At 40.9% G+C, this 14,616-nt stretch overlaps 1 protein-coding gene across 9 annotated transcripts in view; it reads left to right on the plus strand.

The window, feature by feature from the left end:
• sox6 (SRY-box transcription factor 6) overlaps nt 1–14,616 on the plus strand; it is a 133,496-nt gene that overhangs the window by 9,718 nt on the left and 109,162 nt on the right. For all 9 annotated transcript variants that reach the window (XM_074666843.1, XM_074666847.1, XM_074666844.1 and 6 more), the window contains exon 2: nt 11,495–11,564. The gene's annotated coding sequence lies outside the window, so the exon portion shown is untranslated. The remainder of the gene's footprint in view (nt 1–11,494; nt 11,565–14,616) is intronic.

Consider the following 14,616-nt stretch of genomic DNA (forward strand, 5'->3'; position numbering starts at 1 on the left):
GTTGCTTAAAAGCTTTGAATTAACTTATCTTTAGTCAGTCTCACTACCTGACCTGCTCATCTCAAACTTGTTCTTCATCCTGGATGGCTTTTCCTTTTTGTCCTGATGGCAGTGTTCTTTACCCATAAACACAATGCGTTTTAATACTGTGATGAAACAACAACTGTATGAGAGAAACTAATGTTGGATATCGCTTCAAGGCCCATTGGTTCTTAATCCACAGAGACAACTGTTGAAAGCATTGGAAATATTGTACCAACTCTGCTATAGAAATCCCTGACTGGCTCAGCTGCATATACTGGCATGTATAAGCAAAGAGCGGCAACAGTGAGGGAAGCCCAAAAAGGGACGACTCAGAGAATAAAAGCAAAGAAGCACGTCAGTGATAATCACTTTCTTGAATGAGACTTAAAGACAGAAATCGGCTGAAATGATAGAGAAAGCCTGTGGTTTGGCCAATGCTGTAAATTTCCCATGAGCCTCTTTGACAATCCATGAGGATAGCCACTCTGGCACACGCCACCCGCCCACACACACACACACACACACACACACACACACACACACACACACACACACAGAGTTGTTTCTGCCAGCTGCATGGCTGTAGAAACCTCTGGGAAGCTCGTAGAGGGTGATTGACGGGAGGTATGCGAGGACCAAACTGAAGGAGAGAGGAGGAGGATGGGAGAGGATGTCTGTTTTAGGAACTGTAACACTCATCGTTGTCACACTAAACAGCAAATCAACAAATTCTTTGCTGAGGACATTGAAATAATAAGTATTTAGAAGCAAATAGATGGATCTTTAGCCTTTAATTGGAACTTTTTATGGGCGCAATTAAAGAGCCTGCAGCCTCCAAACCAATATATACAAATGACTTGAAAACCTCCTACGCTTTATTTTCATATGCAACTAATTTGCAACAGCGATTTACGTTCACTGTCAGAGCTTGTTCACAGAGTTCGGCTCTTAAATACTGCAGTATAAAGTGAAAGGGAGGATTGGGGGTGGATTGCTCGTGACTTCTCGGATATTTATCCCATTGCAGCTGATGTTTTTGAGTATTTACCATACCATGATGTTTCTGTAAACCTTAACCAAGTGTTTGAGTTCCCCCATCCCTAACCATAATGCACTTAGCAAGACCACAGTGTTTCCCTTACTCAAACTACTGCTTTGAGTTGCTGAAACATCAAAAATGCGATTATGCTTTAGTTGGTGGGCAGGGGTCCTGTAGCAAGTATAAAAGTAAACAGACTTTTTTGGGTATAAAAAATGATGACAACAGAACAAATGCTAAAAAGCATTTTGGTCTGATGGCTTTAAATTTCTGTAATCAAAGTAAATGAGCAAAGGCTGAAGGGTTCATACTGGGACTTTTAAGTCACAGTCAGATGGTTGCTCTTACGTGAGCGCATAAAGCAGAGCTGAGGTTGCGTTTTTGTGTCAGCGAGGAGAAAGACTTTACGTCCTTGGTTAGGGGTGGGGTTGAGGGTACAATGTTCCTCCTCATCTTCAGCTAAGCTAAATTTATTGGTCACCATCTGCAGGGTGGAGGAGTTTGGGTTGTGGCCAGGCCAAAGAAAGGCTTCTAATTAAACAGTCATCATTATCAACTTGTGGTCAGCGATCATCATCCCCAACACTGGTTCCCCCAAGATGAACAGGGAACCGTTGAGGCTTTCCATGAACCCCATGCTGAACTGAATTAGAACAGAAGGAGAAAGAACAGAGGAGAAAAGTGCAAGCTACAACAGTTTTTTTTAAATCTCTTGGCAGAACAGGCAGCATGCGGCCCTGTGCCATATCCACTCAGGTTTAAACAATTACCAGTTATCAGAGAAGCCAGTAGAGCTTCAGCGCTGGCGCTACAGTCGTTCTTTTGACTGCCGTACTTCAGACCACAGCTTCAGGCATGGCCAAGTGTCACATGTAAGCAGAGCTTTCGATAATTTCAATTAGTGTGAGAGGGTGTAGCCTGCAGTATCTGTATCACTGCTGCTTGAGAAGATCTCCTTTGAAGGTGACAGCCGCCTTAATACACTATTTCTTGGTGTGATGTGTGAGTGACACAGAGCCGCTCCAAGAGGATGGCAAAATGGTTTATTAGGACCTAATTAGAGCCTTGTGATTAAAGGGGAAGTGACTGTGATTAAGAGACCACAGATGACGTGGAAACAAGGATGAATATTCAGGGAAGAAAAAGTGCACTACATATTCGCCTGGGTGTGTGTGTTTTGAGTGTGTTTGCCTTTGTAGAATATGTGAGTATCACATAGTCCAGGCTGCCTTGAAGCAGTTTCTCTTATTATGATATCATCCTTACAACTGCTCAGCGGTGGAGTGGCTTTAAACTTATAAGCTAATAGGTGGAAAATGTAACACACGAATGTGCCGCTATAACCTTACAGCTGGGAAAATATGCGCACTTGTTTCATATAGGAATTCCAAAATTTTCAAAGCAGTTTCTGTGTTGTAAATACTAACAACACGTGAAGATGACCCATTTGTGGCTTTCTCTTAATGGTTTCAGTTCGGCATGTCAGAGTTATGCTGAGGACTTTCACAGCCAATTGAACATGAAACCTCGAGGAATGTTCTCCAAAGCCAGGTCTGCCTCTGGAAGCTTAGGGCACTTGCAAAGAATCACACATTCTTGTGAACTTCAGAGTAAGCGCTGTTTAATCAAAGAGATAAATTGCTCCATTATTAGAAGTCTCCATCAATAGAGAGATTAGCATTAGACTTTTTTTTTCCTTTACTCGCCTCACAAACTTTTTCAGATATGTGATAGCCACTGCCATTAGAAATCATTTATGGGAGTGTTCTGAGGGCAGGAGATTGTCAGCAGGGCCGTACGATTTTTACAATTTCACAACTGACTTCCTCCTTAAAATGACACAGGCTTACCTGCCTATTACTCCCTTTGATTTCTACAGTACATGCCTTTGCGCTCTGAGAGGTATTCATAATAAGCTTAAACTCCACTGGCTTCATTGCTAAAGGGTGCTTATCTCTCAGCTATTCAACAGAAAGAAGGGTAATATTTTTTCCAATTTCAACATTTTACTGTCGGGCCAGCATTTGTCCAAGAAACACGCGAGCTGGCACACACACACACACACACACACACACACACACACACACACACACACACACACACACACACACACACACACACACACACACACACACACACACAAACACCCGCAATCTATAGCAGTTCTATGAAAATATTATTTTTGACTTTTTAAAAACTGAATCAGTACACTTGCAAATTTTTTTGAACTGCATGGAAGTCCAATATCGCAACACATTTATTTTCATTCAGCTTACATTTTAACTCATATTTCTAAAGCTTGTTGGAAATATTGTGCCAGTTTTATTTAACAGGCTGCATGACTCATTTAGATGAAATCCTGAATGGTGTTTTTCTTTTATTGCATAGATCATACTTAGCTCGCAGCACTTACAGCATGTTTAGACATGCAATTTAATCTATGTACATTTTCCTTTTGTCCCTCTGGAATGTTCAAAGCACACTGAGCACTCAAACACTTGCATGTAATGTAAGATATACTTGAAAACTAGTTTGTGGTGAGCAGTAGTGGCCATGAAGGGCCCGCTCTCTTTTGCTTGGAGCAATGTCAGTTTTTCTTGTAGAATAATGAGAAGCATGTGCCGGGCAAGTGAAAACAACATCTTTCATGTGACCCACCTGTCGTGCTTTCAGCACAGTTAAACCGACCTCATGCTACTATTGTCTTGACAGCTACACCAAAGGGCCTCTTCCTCCTGCTCCTCTCCAGTCTTCTCATCTTAATGCTCCTTTTTTAGAAGCTTCTCATGGTAGCAAACAGAAGCAAACTGGACATGTGATGAGAACAACTCAACCTTAATGACCACCAGAATTTAAATACACATAATCTGTAGGTGCAAAGTGTTTGTTTGAACTTCATCTCTCTCCAGCAGTTAACAGTGTGCAGAGTGTGTTTGTGCTATGAGCCTAAGTGCTCCCCAGCCCTCTGCATGTTGCCTCAGCCTGCAGGGTTTCTCAGTTTTACCACTGCTTGTGCCATACTGTAATAGGCTCCCAGGACATGATGGGAATAAAATAACCGCTTGACGATGTTTTTCTTACCCCCCTCATTCTCTACTAAATGTAAAATGTGCCCAGAAACATGGGATATACGGTGCTGGTTGTGATGTCAGTTGTTATTGCTGGATATGGGAACTAGTAAATTTTGGATTATTTTCCACAATCTGCTGTGCAGAGAGCATTATGTCACAAAGGCCACATTGTAGTGAGCTGGGTGTAGTGCAGTGTTGTCTCTCCCTCTCCCTCTCTCTTGTTCTGTGCATTGCTGGGCCACCTTCTGTGCCTCCAGTCCAGACTGCAGCTCTACTTTGCCCATTTTTCTTTCCTTGTGCCGCAATCAATGGACAATGGGCCTATAGGGTACTCTACAGAATGGGAGAAAATCATGCATAAAAAGTGTGCAGACTAATGGCTGAGAATTTTCTGAAAGACTTCAGTTTTCTCCTGATTCAATCATTTGCATTTCTGGATAATCTCATCTAATATTCAGGCAGGGTTTGTAGATTTGTGTTTTCAGACATTTGTAAGCTCAAGTTTGAATCTGGCTTTGATAATGAGATTGAGTAATTGTTGAATGAGACATTTTTACTTCTTTGTCGTACGATTAAGACTTGGACACTGCTTTTCTTGAATGCAGTATGGAGTAGAAGAGTCTGCTGTTTTTCTGCTAATTAAATTTGCCACTAACATATGCTAGCAGCGACCTCTTACCTTGTTTGACTTATTTATGGCCTGACTGTCGAGGTAATTTGACCTTTTATTTCAAAGTTTTTTTAATCCTGAAAAGGAGTGTTAAACTCAATTATACCAGTGATTAGTGGCTCAAACACTACATTTGTTTCCTCTGGGGGGGACAAGCCAAGTACACAACCCTACTCCCAGCTCCTTGTCCCCTTACTCCTGGCCCTTCCACCCCTACAGGGCAACAAGAGGGGGAGAGGTGGAGTAGAAGCAGGGTGAAATGAGGATGGGGGCGGGTGGGAGACATGAGTGAGATGAGAAAGGGAGAATGGAAGAGAGAGAGGGAGAGAAGTGCCCCACAGTTCCTGACATGTCACTGGAGATTTGTGTCCTCCTTTTAAATCATTTCCCTCTTAAGAAGATTAAGAAGGCAGAAATATTCTCAAACTGATCATTTTCCCTCCCCTTTAAATGGATTCATTTGCATTTGCAAACGCTGGCTATTAATTGTGGGTTTCACAAAAAGACAAATGACCTCTGCAACTGTAAATAAAAAGAAAAAAACAGAGGTTATAATGTTAATTGTTCAAATGGCTGTACAGGGGCCAGTGGAGCCAGAGCAAAGCATTTGCCCCATCAGTATCAGATTTACACCACAGCAAAAATATTCAACCATCAGTTTCTTTCTTGCTTTTTTAATCCACACAAACGTCAGATCTAAAAGAAAAACCTGTCATCCTGTTTTTATGTGAGCAAACAGACTGCATTCACATGGTTTTCAACAAAAAACTGGAACACCACTTCAGCGCTACTTTTGAGCATCATGCAAGAACGTGCTGTTATACTCTTAGAAAGGACAGTGCTAGAATACATGAATGGAAGTAAGAGAGATTTTCCAACATAGAATATGTTTGTTCAGCGACACTTCTCCCTTTTTCTGAGAACACTGCACCCCATTTTGGACTTTTTTTTTCATACTCTGTGACATCCTACAAAGGTTTCACACATGTCCTAAGTGAGCTCGCTGTTAGGATATTTATTTTTCAACTTGAGCCTGTCTTTGCAAATCGAAAAATGCATGCCAGTAATAGGAGTCACTGGTAGAAAAGGCCGCCATCCCTGCCTGCTTCTCCTCGAAACAAGGCGAACACTGAATAATTTGAGGACACCAATGCCTTGTTGTAACCTGATCATTTATGGATCAGTTGTTTCCTTTCTGGTTTAATTCACCATGTGATTGATTTTCAGTGCAGTACTGTTGGAAAATATCCACACTAAACCGTGCCTGAAATAGGGAATCATTTGAATACAGATGCTTACGGCTTAGGCCTTGTCACTGGAAAGCACTCGGAGCCAGGAGACAATTGCAGGTTGATTATGTTGCTTCTGACAGAAGTTGCAACTCCTTTGTATGAGGCAGAGATATTTGCATCTAAATGCTTATTGTAGACATCTAAACAGCATAAAGACTGATTGTAAATGCCAGCTGTTGGGCTGTGCTCGGGAATAAAAAAAAGAATTTCAATAAGGAAAATTGGGATGGAAATGAGGAAATTATTTTCAAACAGTGGAGCTGAAATCAATAAGAAGGAAATGGCGGCATTTGTTTGCTGGTTGTATTTGTCATTTTTATTGAGTGTGTTTGTTCAATCACATATGAATCTATTTACAGTAAGCTACCATGTTGTATTTTAAGCTGTGGGTTTATATACAGATGAATTATGTCTTATTCTATGGTTTCTGCTGCAGGGTTCATGTTGTGTGGTCGCAGTGCAGCTGTGAGAGATGTTTGAAAGATGTTAAGATTTGTTTTTGGATGATTATAACACTGGAGATATGAAACTGCTGAAACATATTCTACCTTTGATATAATGTTTGGAGGTATTTGGAGCGGTTGGAACATGCCATTCCTTCCTTTGTAATGCTGCTGTGTGAATGCATGTGTTTCTATTCGCAGTCTGTATGTAAGTGCAGTTGTACAGTATACGTGGGTGTACACTTGTGTGTCTGCTCGGTGCCCAAAGCAGAGTGATGCCCCTGCTGATTCTGCTCCTCTAGCTCTTTGTCCTGCTGCACTCAGTGTGTCTGCCTCCTCAGGAGACTGGCAGCCTTCTCTAGTGTGTCTCCACAAAGGCCTCAGCCTCCTTTGAGGTGTTAAAAACTTCCATTTATGCATCTCCCAGGACAAAAAAAGCACCAAGCCCATTTGAGTCCAGTTGCAACACAGGCAGACATTGTGGCCACGCTTCTCTAGCACTCATTTCACAGATTCTAAAACCAGTATGTGGTGAACAGGATTTGAGGGGCTAAAGTGCCCCGTGAGGGCCAGGCGATAAGAGGGGAGAAACGCCACCACACAGTAAACTAGAAGATGGGTCCAGGAAAATAAACACATTACCTGAGAGAGAGGGGAGAGACTTGTTTTCATGCCCCTGCCCCCAACACAACACAAATACACAAACCCCACACTGAGGAAGAAAGGAAAATGGGCTAAAGAAATATGAGTGGATTTCTCAGAAGAAGAAGAAGAAAATACAAAAACAAGCCTTTTCTGTGTTCTCTGTCTTAACACTTTTTGAGTATGCAGAGGGTATCAAAGAGAGCTGATAGGTTGCACACCCGCCTGTCAGGAGCACTGGGGACTGAATGCCATCCACCATGAAGGAAAAACATTGTATTAGCTGGTTGTTCCTCCCACTTCACCCTCACGCTGTCGTTCAGCAGAGATACTTTTATTCTTCTTTTTTATGTAGAGGAAATGACAGATAATATATTTTCTAAGCAGCAAGAAAAAGCCTTCTTTAGCCACAGTACTGTATCTGTATCAAGCCATTGCTTGTAACAAACTCAGAGTAGAACCGCTGCTGTTCAAGAGTTTCTCCTGCCTTATTTGACTCTACAGCACTTCAGCTCTACCAGAAAAAAAAGGTCACTGTTATACTCTTTACAAAGATATTTAACTGGTGTTGATTCTCTGGGAGTCATTTCTCACACATTGGTGCAAGACGTTTTGTAAGTGTCTCGTCGGCAGGAGTTCAGTGTCAGGCCAGGATCTGCCTGAGACTCACAAAAAGGGCAGCCTGAGAGAGACAGAGGGCGGAGATAAAGAGGAGAAAAGAGAGATTTGCAAGGCAGTGACAGTTAACGGTGTGCTGGAGCATGAAGCAGCTGTTTGCACGTGATTGACCTGTTTCCAACACCAAATAATTCAATGATATGGTGGATCTCCTGCAGAAATACAGCTTGTCCATCCAAACACATGGCACTGGGGTTTTTATTTTTTTATTCACGGTTGTCAAAAGTTTATCTTACATGTAGGTAGTGAGTAATTTGATGAGCTTAAAATGAGTCCCTGCTTAAAATAACTCTACCTGAGCTGCAGCTGTTTTCTGTCCAGCTATGTCCCCTCATTCCTGGCTGAGCTGATTACTTTGCATGGAGGCTGTCGATTCATATTTCACACATGATGCCACCGCAGAGAGGATTGACTTCATGGAACTGGATATTTAACAGACAATCACATGTGTTCAATTACTAAATCAGACATTTCAGGACACTCTGCACTTCCCCCCCTCTTCCTCCTATTTCCCCATTTCCCTTGGGGCACTGTTACATCCCAAACTCCCCTATGCAGTCCCAGTCCTGCCTGCTGCCTGCCTGCCTGCGTGGTTGCTGCTTCTGCAGAGATAACCACACAGCATCCAGGTGGGGAGCAGCCCGCTGATGGCATAGATTACCTCCATTGTCAAAATAACTCACTCGGCAGAATTCCTACTTTAGCGTGTTTGGACGCAGGAGAGAGGGAGGATTTGGGATGAGGGATTGAGAGGATTTTTTTTAACATGTTGCAGATCTGGATGAATTCCAAACAGAAGTTGAAGTACAAGTTTTGGCTTGCCTAATGCGTATCCACACAAAACTACACAACATTAACAGCAGTCACATAAACAAAACTGCAATTCTACACCCATCCTATGTATAGTAGTTTTAATGCAATGCAGAGGAAGAGAGCATAAAACATTAAAACTATATTTGCTCAGTGCAGCTGTGCAGCGGTTGGTTTCCCCTGTGCTGTATACAGTTGTGGTGAGGTTGTCTATTGATTCGGAGCCACTGTCACATGATGGTGGAAAAACACAACTCTCTGTTATGGTCAGAGGAAATTAAATCAAGCGTAGCCCACACCGAGCAGGAGCACATGTTTGGAGTTTGAAGGTTCAGCTGATTTGAAAGTGAATCTTGGTGTGAAGAATAGAAAATACCCAAGCTGTTTTTTTTGTAGGGGTTTTTCTACTCCCGTGAGTGGGCCAAGCTTTTGTTTTTTTCCACAGCTATTGATGAAGAAACTGGAGTCTAGAGTAGTAAAGATTGCAGGAGAGAAAGAGTGAGTTTGTTCAAACTATGACCGACTTCGGGAAACTTCTAGTCAGGGGCAGTCAGTTTTGTCTTCATGGTGTTTAGATCCTGACAAACTGCACTTGTCCGCACATTTACTTACGAGTTTTACGCAAACCTGAAATGATGCTTTCATCTTTCACCCTGCTTCACTACATATGAAGTCTTCTGTGACTACTTCAGTTTGTGTGTGTGTGTGTGTGTGTTTTTTTTTCCTTTTGTGTGTGCATTCATGATGCACGAAGCCATGACCAACCAAAGCTAGAAGGAAAGGCCACTCTTTGACAGAAATGCCACAGGTGGCCATGAGCTCTCTGTCCCTGCTCCTTTGATGCCAGCCCCATCTCTCTCTGTTTGGATCTCAGTATCAGCAATTCTTGTTTCTCATTCTGACTGTTCACTTGGAGCTCATTTTCCTGAAAACTCTTTCTTTCTTTGAGTTCAAAAAAATATCAGGATAATATATATATTGGTTAGGCATGTTGACAATTTGTGTATAAAGCGTGGTTAAACCAATTCATTTGTATTCGGTCCGGACTGGAATTGTTTAATAAGTCCCTGATCCTCTAATTAGAACTGGGGAGTGCCTGTTTTATGTTTCCTGCCTGTAGGTCTAACTCACAGCTGGAAAAAGCTGCAGCATGCTGCTACAATAGGGCCAGTTGACACTGACTCTTATTACACCACAGGGATTATTACATTAGCTTCATTAGAATATCATTTGGCTTCCCTCATTATTTGCAATTATAAATTCCTTTGTTTTTTCTCTCCCGCAGACAAATAATTGACTTAAATAACCGATGAATAAGGAATGCATTTCCCCATTCATTATATACCTCATTGTTCTCAATTTACATCAGATTATGAATTCAAAGGAGGGTAATGTACGCTCTGTGTAATTATTAGAGCTCTCGTTTAGGAATTAAGTTTACAGTCAGATGTTTGACAAAGACTGCTTTATTAAATAACCACACATGTAATCTGTGGTTCATCCAGCAGGCAGGCAGGGATTGTTGTGTAGACTGAAGAGCTGCAAATGTAGGCTAATCATGTGTGTGTGTGTGTGTGTGTGTGTGTGTGTGTGTGTGTGCCTTAATACAGGAGTGGGTGGTTACAGCTAGAGCAGAGTTCAGAACAGAGAAATAATGTGTGTTTAGCATCATTTGAGAGGCAGCAGTAGACTTTAAACTCCGAGGTACTATTCATGTAACAGCTTCCTATTCAGCCGGGGTCACCTGGGTCCCCTCTCCCCTATTGTCACCTCCAGCCTCAAGGCCAACTCATTCAAACCGGCCTGCCTCTATCTGGTTCACTCTGTTAGCCCTCCAGCCTCCCACGTAGCAGACTGTGCGCTGTGACAACAATGCAGTGGTAGTGGGTGCTTCATCTGGACTCGTTGTTGGTGGCTTACTGGCCCCTGTGATGGGAGACTAGGGGGCCGTACTGCAAATTAGTGACAGATCAGTTAAGCGTGACCTTAAAAAACCCTTGGCCTTGTTTAATTGGCAGTGCTGAGGCGGACTAATTGTATAAATCAGCTGGTAATGAGATCTTGGCTTATTATGAAACACAAGATAATGTGAGAAAATGACACCAATGAGCTTCCAGGTTTTACATCCCCCGGGCTGGATGGGCCGATCTGTGATTTGTCATTACCTACAACTGTCGGTGTGTTTAAGACGGAAGTGATGCCTTAAGCTGTATGCGATCTTACTGTACTAGAGTTTCCTGTCCTGGTTATTTGTGTTCTTTAAAAAGGTCCAACTTTAGCAGACATGCTGAAACTAGCAGAGCATGGCCTCTAAATAAATCATTAGCAGGCAGAGCTTTGAGAAAGGAAGCTAAATTAAATAAAACAGCCGCCCTATATGAAAACTGTTTATTATGGGAATACATCAACTCAAGACAGATTAATGAGCTAACAGAGATGTAGATTTCAAACAATGTCTGAGACGGATTCTCATTGGTAGGGACTGCAGCTCGGATACAAACAAGGCTGTGGTACAGTAGCTCTGCTGAGGAGACTCTGACCCTGCGCAAACACACGCCATGGCCCCAATTCTCTTCCTCTTGTTCTGTCTCTATTTGTTTTCATGTAGATAAACACAGTTATCTAAGAGCCGTGTCAAGTTCAACCATGGTCCAAATGCACCTTTTTCTGCTATTTGACTTCTTGTTTTATGTGATGTTTTAATGTAAAATTCAGTCAAATGCAAGTGCGGCCTTTTTTATTTTTTTTACTATCAGTGATTTGATACTGTATTTTCCGGCGAAACTAAAAAAGCCCCTCTCTTTTTCCTTTTGCTCACATTTCAGGTTTTTACATGAATTCAAAATCAGCCAACCAGTGATCGCTGGAAGCTGGGGATTGAGTCTTTCAGTTTTTGTAAGTATCAATTTGCCCCTTAAGCTTTTTCTGTCTTGCCACGTGTCTCACACACCCCTGCTGTTTTCACCCACACAGAGCACCTGCATCAAATGAGGTGGACAATCTGATAGGCACACAATGTATGCACAAAAAGACAGTTATTGTGGACGAGCACAAATGATGGCCAGCCTTTTAAATCTAAAATAGCCTTGTTTATTTTCTGCTTAATTTTTTTCATTAATGCTGCTCAGATTATTTTTTGTCTGCTTTATTGCATTGAACTGCTAGTTTTTGTCTTTTTGAGCAAGGGATGTAGTTTTGTTTAACTCCACACCTTCTTAAATCCAACAGATGGTTGATAAAAGACAAACAAAAACTTGAAGATGAAGTCAAAGAATTTATCGATAGGTGACGCTATTAAGATTTTAAAATCTTCATTTTAGTGAATAAAGATATTAAGTGCAAGATGTAAAATTTCTTGAGATAAAGTGATGCTTTTGGTCTTACAAACTCTGAGCCATAAAAAAGCAGATATTAGATAAGTCATGGCCATATTATCCTGTTTAAACTGCATTAATTATGTAGCTAATATTCAAACCACATTTATCTTTTTATGTCAGACATAAACCCAAGCAAGGTCAACTGTATAGGACAAGTTGTGCATGACTATGCACATGAAAATATGTCTTCATAAATGAGGTATATGTGGAAAAAAACATCATACTGATGCTATGAAATGAGTCATTTTGCTCATGAAAAGCAAAAAAGAGAATACTACAGCGTCTCTGCATTAATGAAAATATGGCTTTCACCATCTTTGCTCAGCCCCTGCTTGTGCAGGTTTTCTTATAAAAGTGCTAACTCTTAGATATTAAGCAAATAAAGGGGAGGAACATAGCTGATATTATTTTTTCCTTCAAATGTCATTTGAAGATATCATGAGAGTTATATTAATGTGGCTGAGAAGTTCTTCAATAACATGGGGGAAAATGACTCTGAATTCAAAGTTCAGGGCCATTTATCATTGTTTAATCATTTCGCTCAGCACACTGACTTCAGATCAGATGAGCAGGCATACGTCTCCCAGAGAACTGTCTCAGTGTCTGTATGTTCATTTTACGAAGTTAGGTGCGAAATTGGGTCATATAGTATGACCATGCTGATGAACATAAATAGAATGATATACAGGGCTATGTTTTTAATTAAAGTACATCAGTGAAATTTATTTTTATATTACAAACAGCTGGTGGTGACATAAAACATAAGGATAATTACTGTGGATGATTCATACAGGGCACAGCCAATTTTTGCAATGAGTATATAAAAGTTGACTGTATGGAGTGTTTAAGGAAAATTTAATTGTATGTTGATTCTGATGATCTGTTTTAAAGACACAGTATGCAGACTGCATTTCCCATGAGCACCATTAACTTCTGTCATAAAGACAGGCTCTTTCCAACTGTTGCATTTGAAGCAAATTGATAATATACAGATTTTCTTACTAATACTACTCCCTAGGGATGGGTACCTTTCACATTTGAAACGATAGAGTACCAATGCCTGGTTCCTGGCAATCGGTACCGGTACTCAACGGTACCAATTTTTAGTACTGTTTTTGTTTTTATGTGGTAAAAAATATCACTTTGTTTAATAATGAAATACATTTTATTTTCAACTTAACATATTTATTCTTCAATATATAGTCTTGCAATGCTGTGTTCATGTCCAGCATGGAAAATCGCCTACTCTCTCACTCCTTCACAGTCACAAGGATGCGTTTAGGCACTTAAATATGGTACCGTTTGGTTTTATGTGAATTGGTACCCGGTACTTTTGACAGAATTCGGTCAGTACCTATAAAAGTACCTAATTTGGTACCCATCACTACTACTCCTCTTTGTTTAAGTCAACTTTTAGTGGGACGCAGGGTGACCAGACGTACGTAAGGTGACCAGACATGGTGGCGTAATTTACCTGTTGTAGCTGAGGTGTAATGATTTTAGCTCCAGTGTCCCAATAAATGTCAGAACAATGTACATTCCCATATGGTTGAACTTTTCAAAGATATGAAGCTGACATTAACATAAAATCTTGTTCATAGCCATAGCCTGGTTAAAAACCTGTTGTTTAGTTTCTCCATTCAAACAAACCTTTGATAAAAAATGTACATCCTTTTTTAAAAATCCTGCTCCAGTATCAGCTTTGAGCACAAAAAAAATATGTCAAAATATGTTAGCCTACTACTCCTACTTGCTAACTTGCCTCTCACCACCAGTATTTAACAGGACTCAATGATCTTTTTCTGATAACTGCCATTTTTCTCTACTGCTCACAAATGGTCATGCTAAAATACTCCTTCTTAAAGAGTCAATGGATAATGACAACTCGATAATGCAGTGTGGATGGTTCTCTTTTTAGCGACTGCAACATCATCACGCACCTTTTGTTATGTTTTTTTTTTAAGAAAGAAAACCTCACAGAAGTCCTTGGTAAGCTAGCGTTCATTCCGACACACACTTCTAAGACTTGAATCACTTCCCCATACAATCAAAAATCCCTATCCCTTCATGTACAGGTTTAATTAATCTCAAAGTAATTTAGTGCCTGGAGTGCCTTGGTAACAACTTTATTTACACTCATGCAATGCCATTTAGAAATACCTGAGGATACATTAGACTATTAGAATAAACCCTGCACACTCTTTGTTAGTGTGTGTGGTTTATTTAATCAGCAAACAGCCACACAGTCTCGCAGCTCTCAGCTTCGTATCGATGGACCCACTCAAGGGGAGGATGCGGGGAGGCCATTTTGTCAGAAATTAAATAAACACCACTTCACTGTAAAATGAAAATGAATAACCTCTTAATGGTTATTCTTCATCTCTTATTTCTCAAATGGCCCTCTCCAGTACACTGACCACAGTGATTATGGTCAACATGTTGCTGAACGGAGAGTGCTTGACAAAGAACGCCTAACAAAGATTTTAATTTCATCAGCCTGAATTACAACCGAGGATCTCAGTGTGAATACGAAAAACTTATTGTTGCTCATGTCATTAAGTGTGATGAAT

Source organism: Halichoeres trimaculatus, unplaced genomic scaffold (assembly GCF_033239565.1).
Source record: "Halichoeres trimaculatus isolate MK-OKI-2021-1 unplaced genomic scaffold, fHalTri1.1 fHalTri1_scaffold_3, whole genome shotgun sequence".
Taxonomy (NCBI): domain Eukaryota; kingdom Metazoa; phylum Chordata; class Actinopteri; order Labriformes; family Labridae; genus Halichoeres; species Halichoeres trimaculatus.